At 46.7% G+C, this 24,741-nt stretch overlaps 5 non-coding genes across 5 annotated transcripts; all 5 read left to right on the forward strand.

Moving 5' to 3' along the window:
* Window positions 1–2,529: 2,529 nt before the first annotated feature.
* trnal-aag (transfer RNA leucine (anticodon AAG)) lies at window positions 2,530–2,611 on the forward strand. Its single transcript has one exon. It is a non-coding gene; the product is annotated as a tRNA-Leu (tRNA).
* Window positions 2,612–8,582: 5,971 nt separating this feature from the next.
* trnal-aag (transfer RNA leucine (anticodon AAG)) lies at window positions 8,583–8,664 on the forward strand. Its single transcript has one exon. It is a non-coding gene; the product is annotated as a tRNA-Leu (tRNA).
* Window positions 8,665–18,588: 9,924 nt separating this feature from the next.
* trnal-aag (transfer RNA leucine (anticodon AAG)) lies at window positions 18,589–18,670 on the forward strand. The gene has a single exon. It is a non-coding gene; the product is annotated as a tRNA-Leu (tRNA).
* A 3,957-nt stretch (window positions 18,671–22,627) lies between these two features.
* trnal-aag (transfer RNA leucine (anticodon AAG)) lies at window positions 22,628–22,709 on the forward strand. Its single transcript has one exon. It is a non-coding gene; the product is annotated as a tRNA-Leu (tRNA).
* A 1,929-nt stretch (window positions 22,710–24,638) lies between these two features.
* Window positions 24,639–24,720, forward strand: trnal-aag (transfer RNA leucine (anticodon AAG)). Its single transcript has one exon. It is a non-coding gene; the product is annotated as a tRNA-Leu (tRNA).
* Window positions 24,721–24,741: the final 21 nt, after the last annotated feature.

Genomic DNA, 24,741 nt, shown 5'->3' on the forward strand with positions numbered 1-24,741 from the left:
GTTTTCAACACAGGCTGGATGCTGAAATTTGTCTCGCTAACACACAGCACTGTGGGGCATCGGAACCTAAGCACCAGCCGGGATTGTTTGTTAACGGACAGCAGAGTGTAGCAGCGGAAGCGTGCTGGTCCCATAACCCAGAGGTCGATTGATCGTAAGCCTTCTTCTGCTAGTTGCATTCTTATATACACCAACAATAAAATGCTCTATTGCTACCCCAATCAAACGCACTTAATTTTATCACACTTTACTTACACCAACTTCCTGCTTGCAACACACAACAGGGATAAATTTTGAATGAAATTTACAATGGGTGTGTTGCAGCAAACTTTTATTTATTAGTGTTGCCTTGTGAACACGTAGCTGCTTCTGATATAGTGGGTTGCATCAGAAGTGAGTTTGCCGTCCACGAATTTAATTTCCTTTTGTTTCCCCTGCTATTTACAAGACCAGGCACATTTCAATCACCAGTCACTAGTTTCAGATTCCTTAGCGCACTGACGTGGTAGCGTGGCCGAGCGGTCTAAGGCGCTGGACTAAGGCTCCAGTCTCTTCGGGGGCGTGGGTTCGAATCGCACCGCTGCCAGATATTGCGACATTTATAAATTTCGTCGCTTCACCACCAGCAGTAAACCAGGCAGGCATGCCGGTTTTGGGTCACCTTTTCCTTCAGTTGCTATTGACAGGCTGATCCGAATCGCAGAATTTCCGCTGCTCCATAATTGGCCCGAACCCCGCACCGAACACTACAAACACCGTCACCCAACCAACTGAATTCAGACCGTTCACTCACTCGTCCCCACAGCTGCTGCCTCTCACTTATTCAGATGTGCACCACGTTTACTCTTTCTTCCATTTCTTGCAATCTATCGACCGCGCCCCCCATCGCTGTCACTCTCGCACCCACCATCTCTCCGTCCTTTCCCCGTTCGCCCTTCCAATCTTGCCGGTTCAACAGCACCTCCCATTTGTTCCTGTGCTGCAATCCAATTAATTTAACACCAGTATCTTTTTGTCAATCGAACCTATCCAGACAGCGAAAGTTACATTAAGACATGGTTAAGAGAAGATCCATTCTGCAAAAGAAAAGGGTGGGGAGGGGATCTGGACTCTGACTTCAGGATGAGAGTCAGATGTGTTTTTCATACCATTAGTCTGGGGAAGTTGTGATTAGGAGGGCAAATTTTTCCTATTGTTCTCTTCTCTTAAATTATGATAAATTTCAGGCTCAGTGCGTCAGGTTTTGTTATCGCAATTTATGCTTTACTTACAGCAACTTCCTTCTTGCAAAAAACACAAGAACCTGCAACACAACTTTCAAAACACTTTATTCGCACCAACATAAGCTGCAAATGCTGCAAACTTGGAGCAGCCTTGGCCTTACCCTTTCTCTCAACGCATTCCTGCAGCGCCGGGTCGCCAGCACCAGATGGTGCTCTTGGCCTTTACACAACAGGCAATACCTTCACACAAAACGGAACCCCGTTACACAACACGGAGAACCTTTACACAACAGGAAACACATTACTCAATAGCGGACATCTTTACAAAACAGACAAAATCTCTAAACAACAGGGAAAATCTATAATCAGCAGCGATCATCTTTACACAGGAGAGAACAATTTTATATAACAGGGAACATCTTTACACTACAGGGAATTTCTTTGCACAGCAGAACGCACCATCATGCAAGTCTCTCGCTTCATCTCAGTCTCCGTTTCCCGGGCTGTCTACCTCCCTCTCTGTTTCTCTCGCAGTCTCGGTTTTCCCTCAGTCTCTGTCTCTGCCTCGTGTTAATCGCTCTGTCTGTCTCTCTCTCTCTTTGGTTTCTTCAGTGTCTTTCTCTGTCCCTCCATTTGTGTGGCCAGAAACACCCTTTCCGGATTCCTGTGTGTCATTTTGTGTGTGTCCCATTGTCGGTGTCGTAATACAGAGTGTCCTTGTGACATCGTGCAGCCATGTCAGCCTGCAAACACGGGTGCTGCGGGGTCCGGGTCTCTGGGCGGTTTCAGGGCCATGCTATAGTTTTCAACACAGGCTGGATGCTGAAATTTGTCTCGCTAACACACAGCACTGTGGGGCATCGGAACCTAAGCACCAGCCGGGATTGTTTGTTAACCGACAGCAGAGTGTAGCAGCGGAAGCGTGCTGGTCCCATAACCCAGAGGTCGATTGATCGTAAGCCTTCTTCTGCTAGTTGCATTCTTATATACACCAACAATAAAATGCTCTATTGCTACCCCAATCAAACGCACTTAATTTTATCACACTTTACTTACACCAACTTCCTGCTTGCAACACACAACAGGGATAAATTTTGAATGAAATTTACAATAGGTGTGTTGCAGCAAACTTTTATTTATTAGCGTTGCCTTGTGAACACGTAGCTGCTTCTGATATAGTGGGTTGCATCAGAAGTGAGTTTGCCGTCCACGAATTTAATTTCCTTTTGTTTCCCCTGCTATTTACAAGACCAGGCCACATTTCAATCACCAGTCACTAGTTTCAGATTCCTTAGCGCACTGACGTGGTAGCGTGGCCGAGCGGTCTAAGGCGCTGGATTAAGGCTCCAGTCTCTTCGGGGGCGTGGGTTCGAATCCCACCGCTGCCAGATATTGCGACATTTATAAATTTCGTCGCTTCACCACCAGCAGTAAACCAGGCAGGCATGCTGGTTTTGGGTCACCTTTTCCTTCAGTTGCTATTGACAGGCTGATCCGAATCGCAGAATTTCCTCTGCTCCATAATTGGCCTGAACCCCGCACCGAACACTACAAACACCATCACCAAACCAACTGAATTCAGACCGTTCACTCACTCGTCCCCACACCTGCTGCCTCTCACTTATTCAGATGTACACCACGTTTACTCTTTCTTCCATTTCTTGCAATCTATCGACCGCGCCCCCCATTGCTGTCACTCTCGCACCCACCATCTCTCCGTCGTTTCCCCGTTCGCCCTTCCAATCTTGCCGGTTGAACAGCACCTCCCATTTGTTCCTGTGCTGCAATCCAATTAATTTAACACCAGTATCTTTTTGTCAATCGAACCTATCCAGACAGCGAAAGTTACATTAAGACATGGTTAAGAGAAGATCCATTCTGCAAAAGGAAAGGGTGGGGAGGGGATCTGGACTCTGACTTCAGGATGAGAGTCAGATGTGTTTTTCATACCATTAGTCTGGGGAAGTTGTGATTAGGAGGGCAAATTTTTCCTATTGTTCTCTTCTCTTAAATTATGATAAATTTCAGGCTCAGTGCGTCAGGTTTTGTTATCACAATTTCTGCTTTACTTACAGCAACTTCCTTCTTGCAAAAAACACAAGAACCTGCAACACAACTTTCAAAACACTTTATTCGCACCAACATAAGCTGCAAATGCTGCAAACTTGGAGCAGCCTTGGCCTTACCCTTTCTCTCAACGCATTCCTGCAGCGCCGTGTCGCCAGCACCAGATGGTGCTCTTGGCCTTTACACAACAGGCAATACCTTCACACAAAACGGAACCCCGTTACACAACACGGAGATCCTTTACACAACAGCAAACACATTACTCAATAGCGGACATCTTTACAAAGCAGACAAAATCTCTAAACAACAGGGAAAATCTATAATCAGCAGCGATCATCTTTACACAGGAGGGAACAATTTTATATAACAGGGAACATCTTTACACTACAGGGAATTTCTTTGCACAGCAGAACGCACCTTCATGCAAGTCTCTCTCTTCATCTCAGTCTCCGTTTCCCTGGCTGTCTACCTCCCTCTCTGTTTCTCTCGCAGTCTCGGTTTTCCCTCAGTCTCTGTCTCTGCCTCGTGTTAATCGCTCTGTCTGTCTCTCTCTCTCTTTGGTTTCCTCAGTGTCTTTCTCTGTCCCTCCATTTGTGTGGCCAGAAACACCCTTTCCGGATTCCTGTGTGTCATTTTGTGTGTGTCCCATTGTCGGTGTCGTAATACAGAGTGTCCTTGTGACATCGTGCAGCCATGTCAGCCTGCAAACACGGGTGCTGCGGGGTCCGGGTCTCTGGGCGGTTTCAGGGCCATGCTATAGTTTTCAACACAGGCTGGATGCTGAAATTTGTCTCGCTAACACACAGCACTGTGGGGCATCGGAACCTAAGCACCAGCCGGGATTGTTTGTTAACCGACAGCAGAGTGTAGCAGCGGAAGCGTGCTGGTCCCATAACCCAGAGGTCGATTGATCGTAAGCCTTCTTCTGCTAGTTGCATTCTTATATACACCAACAATAAAATGCTCTATTGCTACCCCAATCAAACGCACTTAATTTTATCACACTTTACTTACACCAACTTCCTGCTTGCAACACACAACAGGGATAAATTTTGAATGAAATTTACAATGGGTGTGTTGCAGCAAACTTTTATTTATTAGCGTTGCCTTGTGAACACGTAGCTGCTTCTGATAGAGTGGGTTGCATCAGAAGTGAGTTTGCCGTCCACGAATTTAATTTCCTTTTGTTTCCCCTGCTATTTACAAGACCAGGCCACATTTCAATCACCAGTCACTAGTTTCAGATTCCTTAGCGCACTGATGTGGTAGCGTGGCCGAGCGGTCTAAGGCGCTGGATTAAGGCTCCAGTCTCTTCCGGGGGCGTGGGTTCGAATCGCACCGCTGCCAGATATTGCGACATTTATAAATTTCGTCGCTTCACCACCAGCAGTAAACCAGGCAGGCATGCCGGTTTTGGGTCACCTTTTCCTTCAGTTGCTATTGACAGGCTGATCCGAATCGCAGAATTTCCTCTGCTCCATAATTGGCCCGAACCCCGCACCGAACACTACAAACACCGTCACCCAACCAACTGGATTCAGACCGTTCACTCACTCGTCCCCACACCTGCTGCCTCTCACTTATTCAGATGTACACCACGTTTACTCTTTCTTCCATTTCTTGCAATCTATCGACCGCGCCCCCCATTGCTGTCACTCTCGCACCCACCATCTCTCCGTCGTTTCCCCGTTCGCCCTTCCAATCTTGCCGGTTCAACAGCACCTCCCATTTGTTCCTGTGCTGCAATCCAATTAATTTAACAGCAGTATCTTTTTGTCAATCGAACCTATCCAGACAGCGAAAGTTACATTAAGACATGGTTAAGAGAAGATCCATTCTGCAAAAGAAAAGGGTGGGGAGGGGATCTGGACTCTGACTTCAGGATGAGAGTCAGATGTGTTTTTCATACCATTAGTCTGGGGAAGTTGTGATTAGGAGGGCAAATGTTTCCTATTGTTCTCTTCTCTTAAATTATGATAAATTTCAGGCTCAGTGCGTCAGGTTTTGTTATCACAATTTATGCTTTACTTACAGCAACTTCCTTCTTGCAAAAAACACAAGAACCTGCAACACAACTTTCAAAACACTTTATTCGCACCAACATAAGCTGCAAATGCTGCAAACTTGGAGCAGCCTTGGCCTTACCCTTTCTCTCAACGCATTCCTGCAGCGCCGTGTCGTCAGCACCAGATGGTGCTCTTGGCCTTTACACAACAGGCAATACCTTCACACAAAACGGAACCCCGTTACACAACACGGAGAAGCTTTACACAACAGGAAACACATTACTCAATAGCGGACATCTTTACAAAACAGACAAAATCTCTAAACAACAGGGAAAATCTATAATCAGCAGCGATCATCTTTACACAGGAGGGAACAATTTTATATAACAGGGAACATCTTTACACTACAGGGAATTTCTTTGCACAGCAGAACGCACCTTCATGCAAGTCTCTCGCTTCATCTCAGTCTCCGTTTCCCTGGCTGTCTACCTCCCTCTCTGTTTCTCTCGCAGTCTCGGTTTTCCCTCAGTCTCTGTCTCTGCCTCGTGTTAATCGCTCTGTCTGTCTCTCTCTCTCTTTGGTTTCCTCAGTGTCTTTCTCTGTCCCTCCATTTGTGTGGCCAGAAACACCCTTTCCGGATTCCTGTGTGTCATTTTGTGTGTGTCCCATTGTCGGTGTCGTAATACAGAGTGTCCTTGTGACATCGTGCAGCCATGTCAGCCTGCAAACACGGGTGCTGCGGGGTCCGGGTCTCTGGGCGGTTTCAGGGCCATGCTATAGTTTTCAACTCAGGCTGGATGCTGAAATTTGTCTCGCTAACACACAGCACTGTGGGGCATCGGAACCTAAGCACCAGCCGGGATTGTTTGCTAACCGACAGCAGAGTGTAGCAGCGGAAGCGTGCTGGTCCCATAACCCAGAGGTCGATTGATCGTAAGCCTTCTTCTGCTAGTTGCATTCTTATACACACCAACAATAAAATGCTCTATTGCTACCCCAATCAAACGCACGTAATTTTATCACACTTTACTTACACCAACTTCCTGCTTGCAACACACAACAGGGATAAATTTTGAATGAAATTTACAATGGGTGTGTTGCAGCAAACTTTTATTTATTAGTGTTGCCTTGTGAACACGTAGCTGCTTCTGATATAGTGGGTTGCATCAGAAGTGAGTTTGCCGTCCACGAATTTAATTTCCTTTTGTTTCCCCTGCTATTTACAAGACCAGGCCACATTTCAATCACCAGTCACTAGTTTCAGATTCCTTAGCGCACTGACGTGGTAGCGTGGCCGAGCGGTCTAAGGCGCTGGATTAAGGCTCCAGTCTCTTCCGGGGCGTGGGTTCGAATCGCACCGCTGCCAGATATTGCGACATTTATAAATTTCGTCGCTTCACCACCAGCAGTAAACCAGGCAGGCATGCCGGTTTTGGGTCACCTTTTCCTTCAGTTGCTATTGACAGGCTGATCCGAATCGCAGAATTTCCTCTGCTCCATAATTGGCCCGAACCCCGCACCGAACACTACAAACACCGTCACCCAACCAACTGAATTCAGACCGTTCACTCACTCGTCCCCACACCTGCTGCCTCTCACTTATTCAGATGTACACCACGTTTACTCTTTCTTCCATTTCTTGCAATCTATCGACCGCGCCCCCCATTGCTGTCACTCTCGCACCCACCATCTCTCCGTCCTTTCCCCGTTCGCCCTTCCAATCTTGCCGGTTGAACAGCACCTCCCATTTGTTCCTGTGCTGCAATCCAATTAATTTAACACCAGTATCTTTTTGTCAATCGAACCTATCCAGACAGCGAAAGTTACATTAAGACATGGTTAAGAGAAGATCCATTCTGCAAAAGAAAAGGGTGGGGAGGGGATCTGGACTCTGACTTCAGGATGAGAGTCAGATGTGTTTTTCATACCATTAGTCTGGGGAAGTTGTGATTAGGAGGGCAAATTTTTCCTATTGTTCTCTTCTCTTAAATTATGATAAATTTCAGGCTCAGTGCGTCAGGTTTGTTATCACAATTTATGCTTTACACAAGAACCTGCAACACAACTTTCAAAACACTTTATTCGCACCAACATAAGCTGCAAATGCTGCAAACTTGGAGCAGCCTTGGCCTTACCCTTTCTCTCAACGCATTCCTGCAGCGCCGTGTCGCCAGCACCAGATGGTGCTCTTCGCCTTTACACAACAGGCAATACCTTCACACAAAACGGAAGCCCGTTACACAACACGGAGAACCTTTACACAACAGGAAACACATTACTCAATAGCGGACATCTTTACAAAGCAGACAAAATCTCTAAACAACAGGGAAAATCTATAATCAGCAGCGATCATCTTTACACAGGAGGGACCAATTTTATATAACAGGGAACATCTTTACACTACAGGGAATTTCTTTGCACAGCAGAACGCACCTTCATGCAAGTCTCTCTCTTCATCTCAGTCTCCGTTTCCCTGGCTGTCTACCTCCCTCTCTGTTTCTCTCGCAGTCTCGGTTTTCCCTCAGTCTCTGTCACTGCCTCGTGTTAATCGCTCTGTCTGTCTGTCTCTCTCTCTCTCTTTGGTTTCTTCAGTGTCTTTCTCTGTCCCTCCATTTGTGTGGCCAGAAACACCCTTTCCGGATTCCTGTGTGTCATTTTGTGTGTGTCCCATTGTCGGTGTCGTAATACAGAGTGTCCTTGTGACATCGTGCAGCCATGTCAGCCTGCAAACACGGGTGCTGCGGTGTCCGGGTCTCTGGGCGGTTTCAGGGCCATGCTATAGTTTTCAACACAGGCTGGATGCTGAAATTTGTCTCGCTAACACACAGCACTGTGGGGCATCGGAACCTAAGCACCAGCCGGGATTGTTTGTTAACCGACAGCAGAGTGTAGCAGCGGAAGCGTGCTGGTCCCATAACCCAGAGGTCGATTGATCGTAAGCCTTCTTCTGCTAGTTGCATTCTTATATACACCAACAATAAAATGCTCTATTGCTACCCCAATCAAACGCACTTAATTTTATCACACTTTACTTACACCAACTTCCTGCTTGCAACACACAACAGGGATAAATTTTGAATGAAATTTACAATGGGTGTGTTGCAGCAAACTTTTATTTATTAGTGTTGCCTTGTGAACACGTAGCTGCTTCTGATATAGTGGGTTGCATCAGAAGTGAGTTTGCCGTCCACGAATTTAATTTCCTTTTGTTTCCCCTGCTATTTACAAGACCAGGCCACATTTCAATCACCAGTCACTAGTTTCAGATTCCTTAATGCACTGACGTGGTAGCGTGGCCGAGCGGTCTAAGGCGCTGGATTAAGGCTCCAGTCTCTTCGGGGGCGTGGGTTCGAATCCCACCGCTGCCAGATATTGCGACATTTATAAATTTCGTCGCTTCACCACCAGCAGTAAACCAGGCAGGCATGCCGGTTTTGGGTCACCTTTTCCTTCAGTTGCTATTGACAGGCTGATCCGAATCGCAGAATTTCCTCTGCTCCATAATTGGCCCGAACCCCGCACCGAACACTGCAAACACCGTCACCCAACCAACTGAATTCAGACCGTTCACTCACTCGTCCCCACACCTGCTGCCTCTCACTTATTCAGATGTGCACCACGTTTACTCTTTCTTCCATTTCTTGCAATCTATCGACCGCGCCCCCCATTGCTGTCATCTCTCCGTCGTTTCCCCGTTCGCCCTTCCAATCTTGCCGGTTCAACAGCACCTCCCATTTGTTCCTGTGCTGCAATCCAATTAATTTAACACCAGTATCTTTTTGTCAACCGAACCTATCCAGACAGCGAAAGTTACATTAAGACATGGTTAAGAGAAGATCCATTCTGCAAAAGAAAAGGGTGGGGAGGGGATCTGGACTCTGACTTCAGGATGAGAGTCAGATGTGTTTTTCATACCATTAGTCTGGGGAAGTTGTGATTAGGAGGGCAAATTTTTCCTATTGTTCTCTTCTCTTAAATTATGATAAATTTCAGGCTCAGTGCGTCAGGTTTTGTTATCACAATTTATGCTTTACTTACAGCAACTTCCTTCTTGCAAAAAACACAAGAACCTGCAACACAACTTTCAAAACACTTTATTCGCACCAACATAAGCTGCAAATGCTGCAAACTTGGAGCAGCCTTGGCCTTACCCTTTCTCTCAACGCATTCCTGCAGCGCCGTGTCGCCAGCACCAGATGGGGCTCTTGGCCTTTACACAACAGGCAATACCTTCACACAAAACGGAAGCCCGTTACACAACACGGAGAACCTTTACACAACAGGAAACACATTACTCAATAGCGGGCATCTTTACAAAGCAGACAAAATCTCTAAACAACAGGGAAAATCTATAATCAGCAGCGATCATCTTTACACAGGAGGGAACAATTTTAGAAACAGGGAACTACAGGGAATTTCTTTGCACAGCAGAACGCACCTTCATGCAAGTCTCTCTCTTCATCTCAGTCTCCGTTTCCCTGGCTGTCTACCTCCCTCTCTGTTTCTCTCGCAGTCTCGGTTTTCCCTCAGTCTCTGTCTCTGCCTCGTGTTAATCGCTCTGTCTGTCTCTCTCTCTCTTTGGTTTCTTCAGTGTCTTTCTCTGTCCCTCCATTTGTGTGGCCAGAAACACCCTTTCCGGATTCCTGTGTGTCATTTTGTGTGTGTCCCATTGTCGGTGTGGTAATACAGAGTGTCCTTGTGACATCGTGCAGCCATGTCAGCCTGCAAACACGGGTGCTGCGGGGTCCGGGTCTCTGGGCGGTTTCAGGGCCATGCTATAGCTTTCAACACAGGCTGGATGCTGAAATTTGTCTCGCTAACACACAGCACTGTGGGGCATCGGAACCTAAGCACCAGCCGGGATTGTTTGCTAACCGACAGCAGAGTGTAGCAGCGGAAGCGTGCTGGTCCCATAACCCAGAGGTCGATTGATCGTGAAGCCTTCTTCTGCTAGTTGCATTCTTATATACACCAACAATAAAATGCTCTATTGCTACCCCAATCCAACGCACTTAATTTTATCACACTTTACTTACACCAACTTCCTGCTTGCAACACACAACAGGGATAAATTTTGAATGAAATTTACAATGGGTGTGTTGCAGCAAACTTTTATTTATTAGTGTTGCCTTGTGAACACGTAGCTGCTTCTGATATAGTGGGTTGCATCAGAAGTGAGTTTGCCGTCCACGAATTTAATTTCCGTTTGTTTCCCCTGCTATTTACAAGACCAGGCCACATTTCAATCACCAGTCACTAGTTTCAGATTCCTTAGCGCACTGACGTGATAGCGTGGCCGAGCGGTCTAAGGCGCTGGACTAAGGCTCCAGTCTCTTCGGGGGCGTGGGTTCGAATCCCACCGCTGCCAGATATTGCGACATTTATAAATTTCGTCGCTTCACCACCAGCAGTAAACCAGGCAGGCATGCCGGTTTTGGGTCACCTTTTCCTTCAGTTGCTATTGACAGGCTGATCCGAATCGCAGAATTTCCTGTGCTCCATAAATTGGCCTGAACCCCGCACCGAACACTACAAACACCTTCACCAAACCAACTGAATTCAGACCGTTCACTCACTCGTCCCCACACCTGCTGCCTCTCACTTATTCAGATGTGCACCACGTTTACTCTTTCTTCCATTTCTTGCAATCTATCGACCGCGCCCCCCCATTGCTGTCATCTCTCCGTCGTTTCCCCGTTCGCCCTTCCAATCTTGCCGGTTCAACAGCACCTCCCATTTGTTCCTGTGCTGCAATCCAATTAATTTAACACCAGTATCTTTTTGTCAACCGAACCTATCCAGACAGCGAAAGTTACATTAAGACATGGTTAAGAGAAGATCCATTCTGCAAAAGAAAAGGGTGGGGAGGGGATCTGGACTCTGACTTCAGGATGAGAGTCAGATGTGTTTTTCATACCATTAGTCTGGGGAAGTTGTGATTAGGAGGGCAAATTTTTCCTATTGTTCTCTTCTCTTAAATTATGATAAATTTCAGGCTCAGTGCGTCAGGTTTTGTTATCACAATTTATGCTTTACTTACAGCAACTTCCTTCTTGCAAAAAACACAAGAACCTGCAACACAACTTTCAAAACACTTTATTCGCACCAACATAAGCTGCAAATGCTGCAAACTTGGAGCAGCCTTGGCCTTACCCTTTCTCTCAACGCATTCCTGCAGCGCCGTGTCGTCAGCACCAGATGGTGCTCTTGGCCTTTACACAACAGGCAATACCTTCACACAAAACGGAACCCCGTTACACAACACGGAGAACCTTTACACAACAGCAAACACATTACTCAATAGCGGACATCTTTACAAAGCAGACAAAATCTCTAAACAACAGGGAAAATCTATAATCAGCAGCGATCATCTTTACACAGGAGGGAACAATTTTAGAAACAGGGAACTACAGGGAATTTCTTTGCACAGCAGAACGCACCTTCATGCAAGTCTCTCTCTTCATCTCAGTCTCCGTTTCCCTGGCTGTCTACCTCCCTCTCTGTTTCCCTCGCAGTCTCGGTTTTCCCTCAGTCTCTGTCTCTGCCTCGTGTTAATCGCTCTGTCTGTCTCTCTCTCTCTTTGGTTTCTTCAGTGTCTTTCTCTGTCCCTCCATTTGTGTGGCCAGAAACACCCTTTCCGGATTCCTGTGTGTCATTTTGTGTGTGTCCCATTGTCGGTGTGGTAATACAGAGTGTCCTTGTGACATCGTGCAGCCATGTCAGCCTGCAAACACGGGTGCTGCGGGGTCCGGGTCTCTGGGCGGTTTCAGGGCCATGCTATAGTTTTCAACACAGGCTGGATGCTGAAATTTGTCTCGCTAACACACAGCACTGTGGGGCATCGGAACCTAAGCACCAGCCGGGATTGTTTGCTAACCGACAGCAGAGTGTAGCAGCGGAAGCGTGCTTGTCCCATAACCCAGAGGTCGATTGATCGTGAAGCCTTCTTCTGCTAGTTGCATTCTTATATACACCAACAATAAAATGCTCTATTGCTACCCCAATCCAACGCACTTAATTTTATCACACTTTACTTACACCAACTTCCTGCTTGCAACACACAACAGGGATAAATTTTGAATGAAATTTACAATGGGTGTGTTGCAGCAAACTTTTATTTATTAGTGTTGCCTTGTGAACACGTAGCTGCTTCTGATATAGTGGGTTGCATCAGAAGTGAGTTTGCCGTCCACGAATTTAATTTCCTTTCGTTTCCCCTGCTATTTACAAGAGCAGGCCACATTTCAATCACCAGTCACTAGTTTCAGATTCCTTAGCGCACTGACGTGGTAGCGTGGCCGAGCGGTCTAAGGCGCTGGATTAAGGCTCCAGTCTCTTCGGGGGTGTGGGTTCGAATCCCACCGCTGCCAGATATTGCGACATTTATAAATTTCGTCGCTTCACCACCAGCAGTAAACCAGGCAGGCATGCCGGTTTTGGGTCACCTTTTCCTTCAGTTGCTATTGACAGGCTGATCCGAATCGCAGAATTTCCTCTGCTCCATAAATTGGCCTGAACCCCGCACCGAACACTACAAACACCTTCACCAAACCAACTGAATTCAGACCGTTCACTCACTCGTCCCCACACCTGCTGCCTCTCACTTATTCAGATGTGCACCACGTTTACTCTTTCTTCCATTTCTTGCAATCTATCGACCGCGCCCCCCATTGCTGTCATCTCTCCGTCGTTTCCCCGTTCGCCCTTCCAATCTTGCCGGTTCAACAGCACCTCCCATTTGTTCCTGTGCTGCAATCCAATTAATTTAACACCAGTATCTTTTTGTCAACCGAACCTATCCAGACAGCGAAAGTTACATTAAGACATGGTTAAGAGAAGATCCATTCTGCAAAAGAAAAGGGTGGGGAGGGGATCTGGACTCTGACTTCAGGATGAGAGTCAGATGTGTTTTTCATACCATTAGTCTGGGGAAGTTGTGATTAGGAGGGCAAATTTTTCCTATTGTTCTCTTCTCTTAAATTATGATAAATTTCAGGCTCAGTGCGTCAGGTTTTGTTATCACAATTTATGCTTTACTTACAGCAACTTCCTTCTTGCAAAAAACACAAGAACCTGCAACACAACTTTCAAAACACTTTATTCGCACCAACATAAGCTGCAAATGCTGCAAACTTGGAGCAGCCTTGGCCTTACCCTTTCTCTCAACGCATTCCTGCAGCGCCGTGTCGCCAGCACCAGATGGGGCTCTTGGCCTTTACACAACAGGCAATACCTTCACACAAAACGGAAGCCCGTTACACAACACGGAGAACCTTTACACAACAGGAAACACATTACTCAATAGCGGGCATCTTTACAAAGCAGACAAAATCTCTAAACAACAGGGAAAATCTATAATCAGCAGCGATCATCTTTACACAGGAGGGAACAATTTTAGAAACAGGGAACTACAGGGAATTTCTTTGCACAGCAGAACGCACCTTCATGCAAGTCTCTCTCTTCATCTCAGTCTCCGTTTCCCTGGCTGTCTACCTCCCTCTCTGTTTCTCTCGCAGTCTCGGTTTTCCCTCAGTCTCTGTCTCTGCCTCGTGTTAATCGCTCTGTCTGTCTCTCTCTCTCTTTGGTTTCTTCAGTGTCTTTCTCTGTCCCTCCATTTGTGTGGCCAGAAACACCCTTTCCGGATTCCTGTGTGTCATTTTGTGTGTGTCCCATTGTCGGTGTGGTAATACAGAGTGTCCTTGTGACATCGTGCAGCCATGTCAGCCTGCAAACACGGGTGCTGCGGGGTCCGGGTCTCTGGGCGGTTTCAGGGCCATGCTATAGCTTTCAACACAGGCTGGATGCTGAAATTTGTCTCGCTAACACACAGCACTGTGGGGCATCGGAACCTAAGCACCAGCCGGGATTGTTTGCTAACCGACAGCAGAGTGTAGCAGCGGAAGCGTGCTGGTCCCATAACCCAGAGGTCGATTGATCGTGAAGCCTTCTTCTGCTAGTTGCATTCTTATATACACCAACAATAAAATGCTCTATTGCTACCCCAATCCAACGCACTTAATTTTATCACACTTTACTTACACCAACTTCCTGCTTGCAACACACAACAGGGATAAATTTTGAATGAAATTTACAATGGGTGTGTTGCAGCAAACTTTTATTTATTAGTGTTGCCTTGTGAACACGTAGCTGCTTCTGATATAGTGGGTTGCATCAGAAGTGAGTTTGCCGTCCACGAATTTAATTTCCGTTTGTTTCCCCTGCTATTTACAAGACCAGGCCACATTTCAATCACCAGTCACTAGTTTCAGATTCCTTAGCGCACTGACGTGATAGCGTGGCCGAGCGGTCTAAGGCGCTGGACTAAGGCTCCAGTCTCTTCGGGGGCGTGGGTTCGAATCCCACCGCTGCCAGATATTGCGACATTTATAAATTTCGTCGCTTCACCACCAGCAGTAAACCAGGCAGGCATGCCGGTTTTGGGTCACCTTTTCCTTCAGTTGCTATTGACAGGCTGATCCGAATCGCAGAATTTCCTGTGCTCCATAAATTGGCCTGAACCCCGCACCGAACACTACAAACACCTTCACCAAACCAACTGAATTCAGACCGTTCACTCACTCGTCCCCACACCTGCTGCCTCTCACTTATTCAGATGTGCACCACGTTTACTCTTTCTTCCATTTCTTGCAATCTATCGACCGCGCCCCCCCATTGCTGTCATCTCTCCGTCGTTTCCCCGTTCGCCCTTCCAATCTTGCCGGTTCAACAGCACCTCCCATTTGTTCCTGTGCTGCAATCCAATTAATTTAACACCAGTATCTTTTTGTCAACCGAACCTATCCAGACAGCGAAAGTTACATTAAGACATGGTTAAGAGAAGATCCATTCTGCAAAAGAAAAGGGTGGGGAGGGGATCTGGACTCTGACTTCAGGATGAGAGTCAGATGTGTTTTTCATACCATTAGTCTGGGGAAGTTGTGATTAGGAGGGCAAATTTTTCCTATTGTTCTCTTCTCTTAAATTATGATAAATTTCAGGCTCAGTGCGTCAGGTTTTGTTATCACAATTTATGCTTTACTTACAGCAACTTCCTTCTTGCAAAAAACACAAGAACCTGCAACACAACTTTCAAAACACTTTATTCGCACCAACATAAGCTGCAAATGCTGCAAACTTGGAGCAGCCTTGGCCTTACCCTTTCTCTCAACGCATTCCTGCAGCGCCGTGTCGTCAGCACCAGATGGTGCTCTTGGCCTTTACACAACAGGCAATACCTTCACACAAAACGGAACCCCGTTACACAACACGGAGAACCTTTACACAACAGCAAACACATTACTCAATAGCGGACATCTTTACAAAGCAGACAAAATCTCTAAACAACAGGGAAAATCTATAATCAGCAGCGATCATCTTTACACAGGAGGGAACAATTTTAGAAACAGGGAACTACAGGGAATTTCTTTGCACAGCAGAACGCACCTTCATGCAAGTCTCTCTCTTCATCTCAGTCTCCGTTTCCCTGGCTGTCTACCTCCCTCTCTGTTTCCCTCGCAGTCTCGGTTTTCCCTCAGTCTCTGTCTCTGCCTCGTGTTAATCGCTCTGTCTGTCTCTCTCTCTCTTTGGTTTCTTCAGTGTCTTTCTCTGTCCCTCCATTTGTGTGGCCAGAAACACCCTTTCCGGATTCCTGTGTGTCATTTTGTGTGTGTCCCATTGTCGGTGTGGTAATACAGAGTGTCCTTGTGACATCGTGCAGCCATGTCAGCCTGCAAACACGGGTGCTGCGGGGTCCGGGTCTCTGGGCGGTTTCAGGGCCATGCTATAGTTTTCAACACAGGCTGGATGCTGAAATTTGTCTCGCTAACACACAGCACTGTGGGGCATCGGAACCTAAGCACCAGCCGGGATTGTTTGCTAACCGACAGCAGAGTGTAGCAGCGGAAGCGTGCTTGTCCCATAACCCAGAGGTCGATTGATCGTGAAGCCTTCTTCTGCTAGTTGCATTCTTATATACACCAACAATAAAATGCTCTATTGCTACCCCAATCCAACGCACTTAATTTTATCACACTTTACTTACACCAACTTCCTGCTTGCAACACACAACAGGGATAAATTTTGAATGAAATTTACAATGGGTGTGTTGCAGCAAACTTTTATTTATTAGTGTTGCCTTGTGAACACGTAGCTGCTTCTGATATAGTGGGTTGCATCAGAAGTGAGTTTGCCGTCCACGAATTTAATTTCCTTTCGTTTCCCCTGCTATTTACAAGAGCAGGCCACATTTCAATCACCAGTCACTAGTTTCAGATTCCTTAGCGCACTGACGTGGTAGCGTGGCCGAGCGGTCTAAGGCGCTGGATTAAGGCTCCAGTCTCTTCGGGGGTGTGGGTTCGAATCCCACCGCTGCCAGATATTGCGACATTTATAAATTTCGTCGCTTCACCACCAGCAGTAAACCAGGCAGGCATGCCGGTTTTGGGTCACCTTTTCCTTCAGTTGCTATTGACAGGCTGATCCGAATCGCAGAATTTCCTCTGCTCCATAAATTGGCCTGAACCCCGCACCGAACACTACAAACACCTTCACCAAACCAACTGAATTCAGACCGTTCACTCACTCGTCCCCACACCTGCTGCCTCTCACTTATTCAGATGTGCACCACGTTTACTCTTTCTTCCATTTCTTGCAATCTATCGACCGCGCCCCCCATTGCTGTCATCTCTCCGTCGTTTCCCCGTTCGCCCTTCCAATCTTGCCGGTTCAACAGCACCTCCCATTTGTTCCTGTGCTGCAATCCAATTAATTTAACAGCAGTATCTTTTTGTCAATCGAACCTATCCAGACAGCGAAAGTTACATTAAGACATGGTTAAGAGAAGATCCATTCTGCAAAAGAAAAGGGTGGGGAGGGGATCTGGACTCTGACTTCAGGATGAGAGTCAGATGTGTTTTTCATACCATTAGTCTGGGGAAGTTGTGATTAGGAGGGCAAATTTTTCCTATTGTTCTCTTCTCTTAAATTATGATAAATTTCAGGCTCAGTGCGTCAGGTTTTGTTATCACAATTTATGCTTTACTTACAGCAACTTCCTTCTTGCAAAAAACACAAGAACCTGCAACACAACTTTCAAAACATTTTATTCGCACCAACATAAGCTGCAAATGCTGCAAACTTGGAGCAGCCTTGGCCTTACCCTTTCTCTCAACGCATTCCTGCAGCGCCGTGTCGTCAGCACCAGATGGTGCTCTTGGCCTTTACACAACAGGCAATACCTTCACACAAAACGGAACCCCGTTACACAACACGGAGAACCTTTACACAACAGCAAACACATTACTCAATAGCGGACATCTTTACAAAGCAGACAAAATCTCTAAACAACAGGGAAAATCTATAATCAGCAGCGATCATCTTTACACAGGAGGGAACAATTTTAGAAACAGGGAACTACAGGGAATTTCTTTGCACAGCAGAACGCACCTTCATGCAAGTCTCTCTCTTCATCTCAGTCTCCGTTTCCCTGGCTGTCTACCTCCCTCTCTGTTTCCCTCGCAGTCTCGGTTTTCCCTCAGTCTCTGTCTCTGCCTCGTGTTAATCGCTCTGTCTGTCTCTCTCTCTCTTTGGTTTCTTCAGTGTCTTTCTCTGTCCCTCCATTTGTGTGGCCAGAAACACCCTTTCCGGATTCCTGTGTGTCATTTTGTGTGTGTCCCATTGTCGGTGTGGTAATACAGAGTGTCCTTGTGACATCGTGCAGCCATGTCAGCCTGCAAACACGGGTGCTGCGGGGTCCGGGTCTCTGGGCGGTTTCAGGGCCATGCTATAGTTTTCAACACAGGCTGGATGCTGAAATTTGTCTCGCTAACACACAGCACTGTGGGGCATCGGAACCTAAGCACCAGCCGGGATTGTTTGCTAACCGACAGCAGAGTGTAGCAGCGGAAGCGTGCTTGTCCCATAACCCAGAGGTCGATTGATCGTGAAGCCTTCTTCTGCTAGTTGCATTCTTATATACACCAACAATAAAATGCTCTATTGCTACCCCAATCCAACGCACTTAATTTTATCACACTTTACTTACACCAACTTCCTGCTTGCAACACACAACAGGGATAAATTTTGAATGAAATTTACAATGGGTGTGTTGCAGCAAACTTTTATTTATTAGTGTTGCCTTGTGAACACGTAGCTGCTTCTGATATAGTGGGTTGCATCAGAAGTGAGTTTGCCGTCCACGAATTTAATTTCCTTTCGTTTCCCCTGCTATTTACAAGACCAGGCCACATTTCAATCACCAGTCACTAGTTTCAGATTCCTTAGCGCACTGACGTGGTAGCGTGGCCGAGCGGTCTAAGGCGCTGGATTAAGGCTCCAGTCTCTTCGGGGGCGTGGGTTCGAATCCCACCGCTGCCAGATATTGCGACATTTATAAATTTCGTCGCTTCACCACCAGCAGTAAACCAGGCAGGCATGCCGGTTTTGGGTCACCTTTTCCTTCAGTTGCTATTGACAGGCTGATCCGAATCGCAGAATTTCCTCTGCTCCATAATTGGCCTGAACCCCGCACCGAACACTACAAACACCGTCACCCAACCAACTGAATTCAGACCGTTCACTCACTCGTCCCCACACCTGCTGCCTCTCACTTATTCAGATGTACACCACGTTTACTCTTTCTTCCATTTCTTGCAATCTATCGACCGCGCCCCCCATTGCTGTCATCTCTCCGTCGTTTCCCCGTTCGCCCTTCCAATCTTGCCGGTTCAACAGCACCTCCCATTTGTTCCTGTGCTGCAATCCAATTAATTTAACACCAGTATCTTTTTGTCAATCGAACCTATCCAGACAGCGAAAGTTACATTAAGACATGGTTAAGAGAAGATCCATTCTGCAAAAGAAAAGGGTGGGGAGGGGATCTGGACTCTGACTTCAGGATGAGAGTCAGATGTGTTTTTCATACCATTAGTCTGGGGAAGTTGTGATTAGGAGGGCAAATGTTTCCTATTGTTCTCTTCTCTTAAATTATGATAAATTTCAGGCTCAGTGCGTCAGGTTTTGTTATCACAATTTATGCTTTACTTACAGCAACTTCCTTCTTGCAAAAAACACAAGAACCTGCAACACAACTTTCAAAACACTTTATTCGCACCAACATAAGCTGCAAATGCTGCAAACTTGGAGCAGCCTTGGCCTTACCCTTTCTCTCAACGCATTCCTGCAGCGCCGTGTCGTCAGCACCAGATGGTGCTCTTGGCCTTTACACAACAGGCAATACCTTCACACAAAACGGAACCCCGTTACACAACACGGAGAACCTTTACACAACAGCAAACACATTACTCAATAGCGGACATCTTTACAAAGCAGACAAAATCTCTAAACAACAGGGAAAATCTATAATCAGCAGCGATCATCTTTACACAGGAGGGAACAATTTATATAACAGGGAACATCTTTACACTACAGGGAATTTCTTTGCACAGCAGAACGCACCTTCATGCAAGTCTCTCTCTTCATCTCAGTCTCCGTTTCCCTGGCTGTCTACCTCCCTCTCTGTTTCTCTCGCAGTCTCGGTTTTCCCTCAGTCTCTGTCTCTGCCTCGTGTTAATCGCTCTGTCTGTCTCTCTCTCTCTTTGGTTTCTTCAGTGTCTTTCTCTGTCCCTCCATTTGTGTGGCCAGAAACACCCTTTCCGGACTCCTGTGTGTCATTTTGTGTGTGTCCCATTGTCGGTGTCGTAATACAGAGTGTCCTTGTGACATCGTGCAGCCATGTCAGCCTGCAAACACGGGTGCTGCGGGGTCCGGGTCTCTGGGCGGTTTCAGGGCCATGCTATAGTTTTCAACACAGGCTGGATGCTGAAATTTGTCTCGCTAACACACAGCACTGTGGGGCATCGGAACCTAAGCACCAGCCGGGATTGTTTGTTAACCGACAGCAGAGTGTAGCAGCGGAAGCGTGCTGGTCCCATAACCCAGAGGTCGATTGATCGTAAGCCTTCTTCTGCTAGTTGCATTCTTATATACACCAACAATAAAATGCTCTATTGCTACCCCAATCAAACGCACTTAATTTTATCACACTTTACTTACACCAACTTCCTGCTTGCAACACACAACAGGGATAAATTTTGAATGAAATTTACAATGGGTGTGTTGCAGCAAACTTTTATTTATTAGCGTTGCCTTGTGAACACGTAGCTGCTTCTGATATAGTGGGTTGCATCAGAAGTGAGTTTGCCGTCCACGAATTTAATTTCCTTTTGTTTCCCCTGCTATTTACAAGACCAGGCCACATTTCAATCACCAGTCACTAGTTTCAGATTCCTTAGCGCACTGATGTGGTAGCGTGGCCGAGCGGTCTAAGGCGCTGGATTAAGGCTCCAGTCTCTTCCGGGGGCGTGGGTTCGAATCGCACCGCTGCCAGATATTGCGACATTTATAAATTTCGTCGCTTCACCACCAGCAGTAAACCAGGCAGGCATGCCGGTTTTGGGTCACCTTTTCCTTCAGTTGCTATTGACAGGCTGATCCGAATCGCAGAATTTCCTCTGCTCCATAATTGGCCCGAACCCCGCACCGAACACTACAAACACCGTCACCCAACCAACTGGATTCAGACCGTTCACTCACTCGTCCCCACACCTGCTGCCTCTCACTTATTCAGATGTACACCACGTTTACTCTTTCTTCCATTTCTTGCAATCTATCGACCGCGCCCCCCATTGCTGTCACTCTCGCACCCACCATCTCTCCGTCGTTTCCCCGTTCGCCCTTCCAATCTTGCCGGTTCAACAGCACCTCCCATTTGTTCCTGTGCTGCAATCCAATTAATTTAACAGCAGTATCTTTTTGTCAATCGAACCTATCCAGACAGCGAAAGTTACATTAAGACATGGTTAAGAGAAGATCCATTCTGCAAAAGAAAAGGGTGGGGAGGGGATCTGGACTCTGACTTCAGGATGAGAGTCAGATGTGTTTTTCATACCATTAGTCTGGGGAAGTTGTGATTAGGAGGGCAAATGTTTCCTATTGTTCTCTTCTCTTAAATTATGATAAATTTCAGGCTCAGTGCGTCAGGTTTTGTTATCACAATTTATGCTTTACTTACAGCAACTTCCTTCTTGCAAAAAACACAAGAACCTGCAACACAACTTTCAAAACACTTTATTCGCACCAACATAAGCTGCAAATGCTGCAAACTTGGAGCAGCCTTGGCCTTACCCTTTCTCTCAACGCATTCCTGCAGCGCCGTGTCGTCAGCACCAGATGGTGCTCTTGGCCTTTACACAACAGGCAATACCTTCACACAAAACGGAACCCCGTTACACAACACGGAGAAGCTTTACACAACAGGAAACACATTACTCAATAGCGGACATCTTTACAAAACAGACAAAATCTCTAAACAACAGGGAAAATCTATAATCAGCAGCGATCATCTTTACACAGGAGGGAACAATTTTATATAACAGGGAACATCTTTACACTACAGGGAATTTCTTTGCACAGCAGAACGCACCTTCATGCAAGTCTCTCGCTTCATCTCAGTCTCCGTTTCCCTGGCTGTCTACCTCCCTCTCTGTTTCTCTCGCAGTCTCGGTTTTCCCTCAGTCTCTGTCTCTGCCTCGTGTTAATCGCTCTGTCTGTCTGTCTCTCTCTCTCTTTGGTTTCTTCAGTGTCTTTCTCTGTCCCTCCATTTGTGTGGCCAGAAACACCCTTTCCGGGTTCCTGTGTGTCATTTTGTGTGTGTCCCATTGTCGGTGTGGTAATACAGAGTGTCCTTGTGACATCGTGCAGCCATGTCAGCCTGCAAACACGGGTGCTGCGGGGTCCGGGTCTCTGGGCGGTTTCAGGGCCATGCTATAGTTTTCAACACAGGCTGGATGCTGAAATTTGTCTCGCTAACACACAGCACTGTGGGGCATCGGAACCTAAGCACCAGCCGGGATTGTTTGCTAACCGACAGCAGAGTGTAGCAGCGGAAGCGTGCTGGTCCCATAACCCAGAGGTCGATTGATCGTAAGCCTTCTTCTGCTAGTTGCATTCTTATATACACCAACAATAAAATGCTCTATTGCTACCCCAATCAAACGCACTTAATTTTATCACACTTTACTTACACCAACTTCCTGCTTCCAACACACAACAGGGATAAATTTTGAATGAAATTTACAATGGGTGTGTTGCAGCAAACTTTTATTTATTAGCGTTGCCTTGTGAACACGTAGCTGCTTCTGATATAGTGGGTTGCATCAGAAGTGAGTTTGCCGTCCACGAATTTAATTTCCGTTTGTTTCCCCTGCTATTTACAAGACCAGGCCACATTTCAATCACCAGTCACTAGTTTCAGATTCCTTAGCGCACTGACGTGGTAGCGTGGCCGAGCGGTCTAAGGCGCTGGATTAAGGCTCCAGTCTCTTCGGGGGCGTGGGTTCGAATCCCACCGCTGCCAGATATTGCGACATTTATAAATTTCGTCGCTTCACCACCAGCAGTAAACCAGGCAGGCATGCCGGTTTTGGGTCACCTTTTCCTTCAGTTGCTATTGACAGGCTGATCCGAATCGCAGAATTTCCTCTGCTCCATAAATTGGCCTGAACCCCGCACCGAACACTACAAACACCTTCACCAAACCAACTGAATTCAGACCGTTCACTCACTCGTCCCCACACCTGCTGCCTCTCACTTATTCAGATGTGCACCACGTTTACTCTTTCTTCCATTTCTTGCAATCTATCGACCGCGCCCCCCATTGCTGTCATCTCTCCGTCGTTTCCCCGTTCGCCCTTCCAATCTTGCCGGTTCAACAGCACCTCCCATTTGTTCCTGTGCTGCAATCCAATTAATTTAACACCAGTATCTTTTTGTCAACCGAACCTATCCAGACAGCGAAAGTTACATTAAGACATGGTTAAGAGAAGATCCATTCTGCAAAAGAAAAGGGTGGGGAGGGGATCTGGACTCTGACTTCAGGATGAGAGTCAGATGTGTTTTTCATACCATTAGTCTGGGGAAGTTGTGATTAGGAGGGCAAATTTTTCCTATTGTTCTCTTCTCTTAAATTATGATAAATTTCAGGCTCAGTGCGTCAGGTTTTGTTATCACAATTTATGCTTTACTTACAGCAACTTCCTTCTTGCAAAAAACACAAGAACCTGCAACACAACTTTCAAAACACTTTATTCGCACCAACATAAGCTGCAAATGCTGCAAACTTGGAGCAGCCTTGGCCTTCCCCTTTCTCTCAACGCATTCCTGCAGCGCCGGGTCGCCAGCACCAGATGCTGCTCTTGGCCTTTACACAACAGGCAATACCTTCACACAAAACGGAAGCCCGTTACACAACACGGAGAACCTTTACACAACAGCAAACACATTACTCAATAGCGGACATCTTTACAAAGCAGACAAAATCTCTAAACAACAGGGAAAATCTGTAATCAGCAGCGATCATCTTTACACAGGAGGGAACAATTTTCTATAACAGGGAACATCTTTACACTACAGGGAATTTCTTTGCACAGCAGAACGCACCTTCATGCAAGTCTCTCTCTTCATCTCAGTCTCCGTTTCCCTGGCTGTCTACCTCCCTCTCTGTTTCTCTCGCAGTCTCGGTTTTCCCTCAGTCTCTGTCTCTGCCTCGTGTTAATCGCTCTGTCTGTCTCTCTCTCTCTTTGGTTTCTTCAGTGTCTTTCTCTGTCCCTCCATTTGTGTGGCCAGAAACACCCTTTCCGGGTTCCTGTGTGTCATTTTGTGTGTGTCCCATTGTCGGTGTGGTAATACAGAGTGTCCTTGTGACATCGTGCAGCCATGTCAGCCTGCAAACACGGGTGCTGCGGGGTCCGGGTCTCTGGGCGGTTTCAGGGCCATGCTATAGTTTTCAACACAGGCTGGATGCTGAAATTTGTCTCGCTAACACACAGCACTGTGGGGCATCGGAACCTAAGCACCAGCCGGGATTGTTTGCTAACCGACAGCAGAGTGTAGCAGCGGAAGCGTGCTGGTCCCATAACCCAGAGGTCGATTGATCGTAAGCCTTCTTCTGCTAGTTGCATTCTTATATACACCAACAATAAAATGCTCTATTGCTACCCCAATCAAACGCACTTAATTTTATCACACTTTACTTACACCAACTTCCTGCTTCCAACACACAACAGGGATAAATTTTGAATGAAATTTACAATGGGTGTGTTGCAGCAAACTTTTATTTATTAGCGTTGCCTTGTGAACACGTAGCTGCTTCTGATATAGTGGGTTGCATCAGAAGTGAGTTTGCCGTCCACGAATTTAATTTCCGTTTGTTTCCCCTGCTATTTACAAGACCAGGCCACATTTCAATCACCAGTCACTAGTTTCAGATTCCTTAGCGCACTGACGTGGTAGCGTGGCCGAGCGGTCTAAGGCGCTGGATTAAGGCTCCAGTCTCTTCGGGGGCGTGGGTTCGAATCCCACCGCTGCCAGATATTGCGACATTTATAAAT

Source organism: Somniosus microcephalus, unplaced genomic scaffold (genome assembly GCF_052327205.1).
Source record: "Somniosus microcephalus isolate GS21.2 unplaced genomic scaffold, FLI_Smic_1.0 unresolved_chr9, whole genome shotgun sequence".
Lineage (NCBI taxonomy): Eukaryota > Metazoa > Chordata > Chondrichthyes > Squaliformes > Somniosidae > Somniosus > Somniosus microcephalus.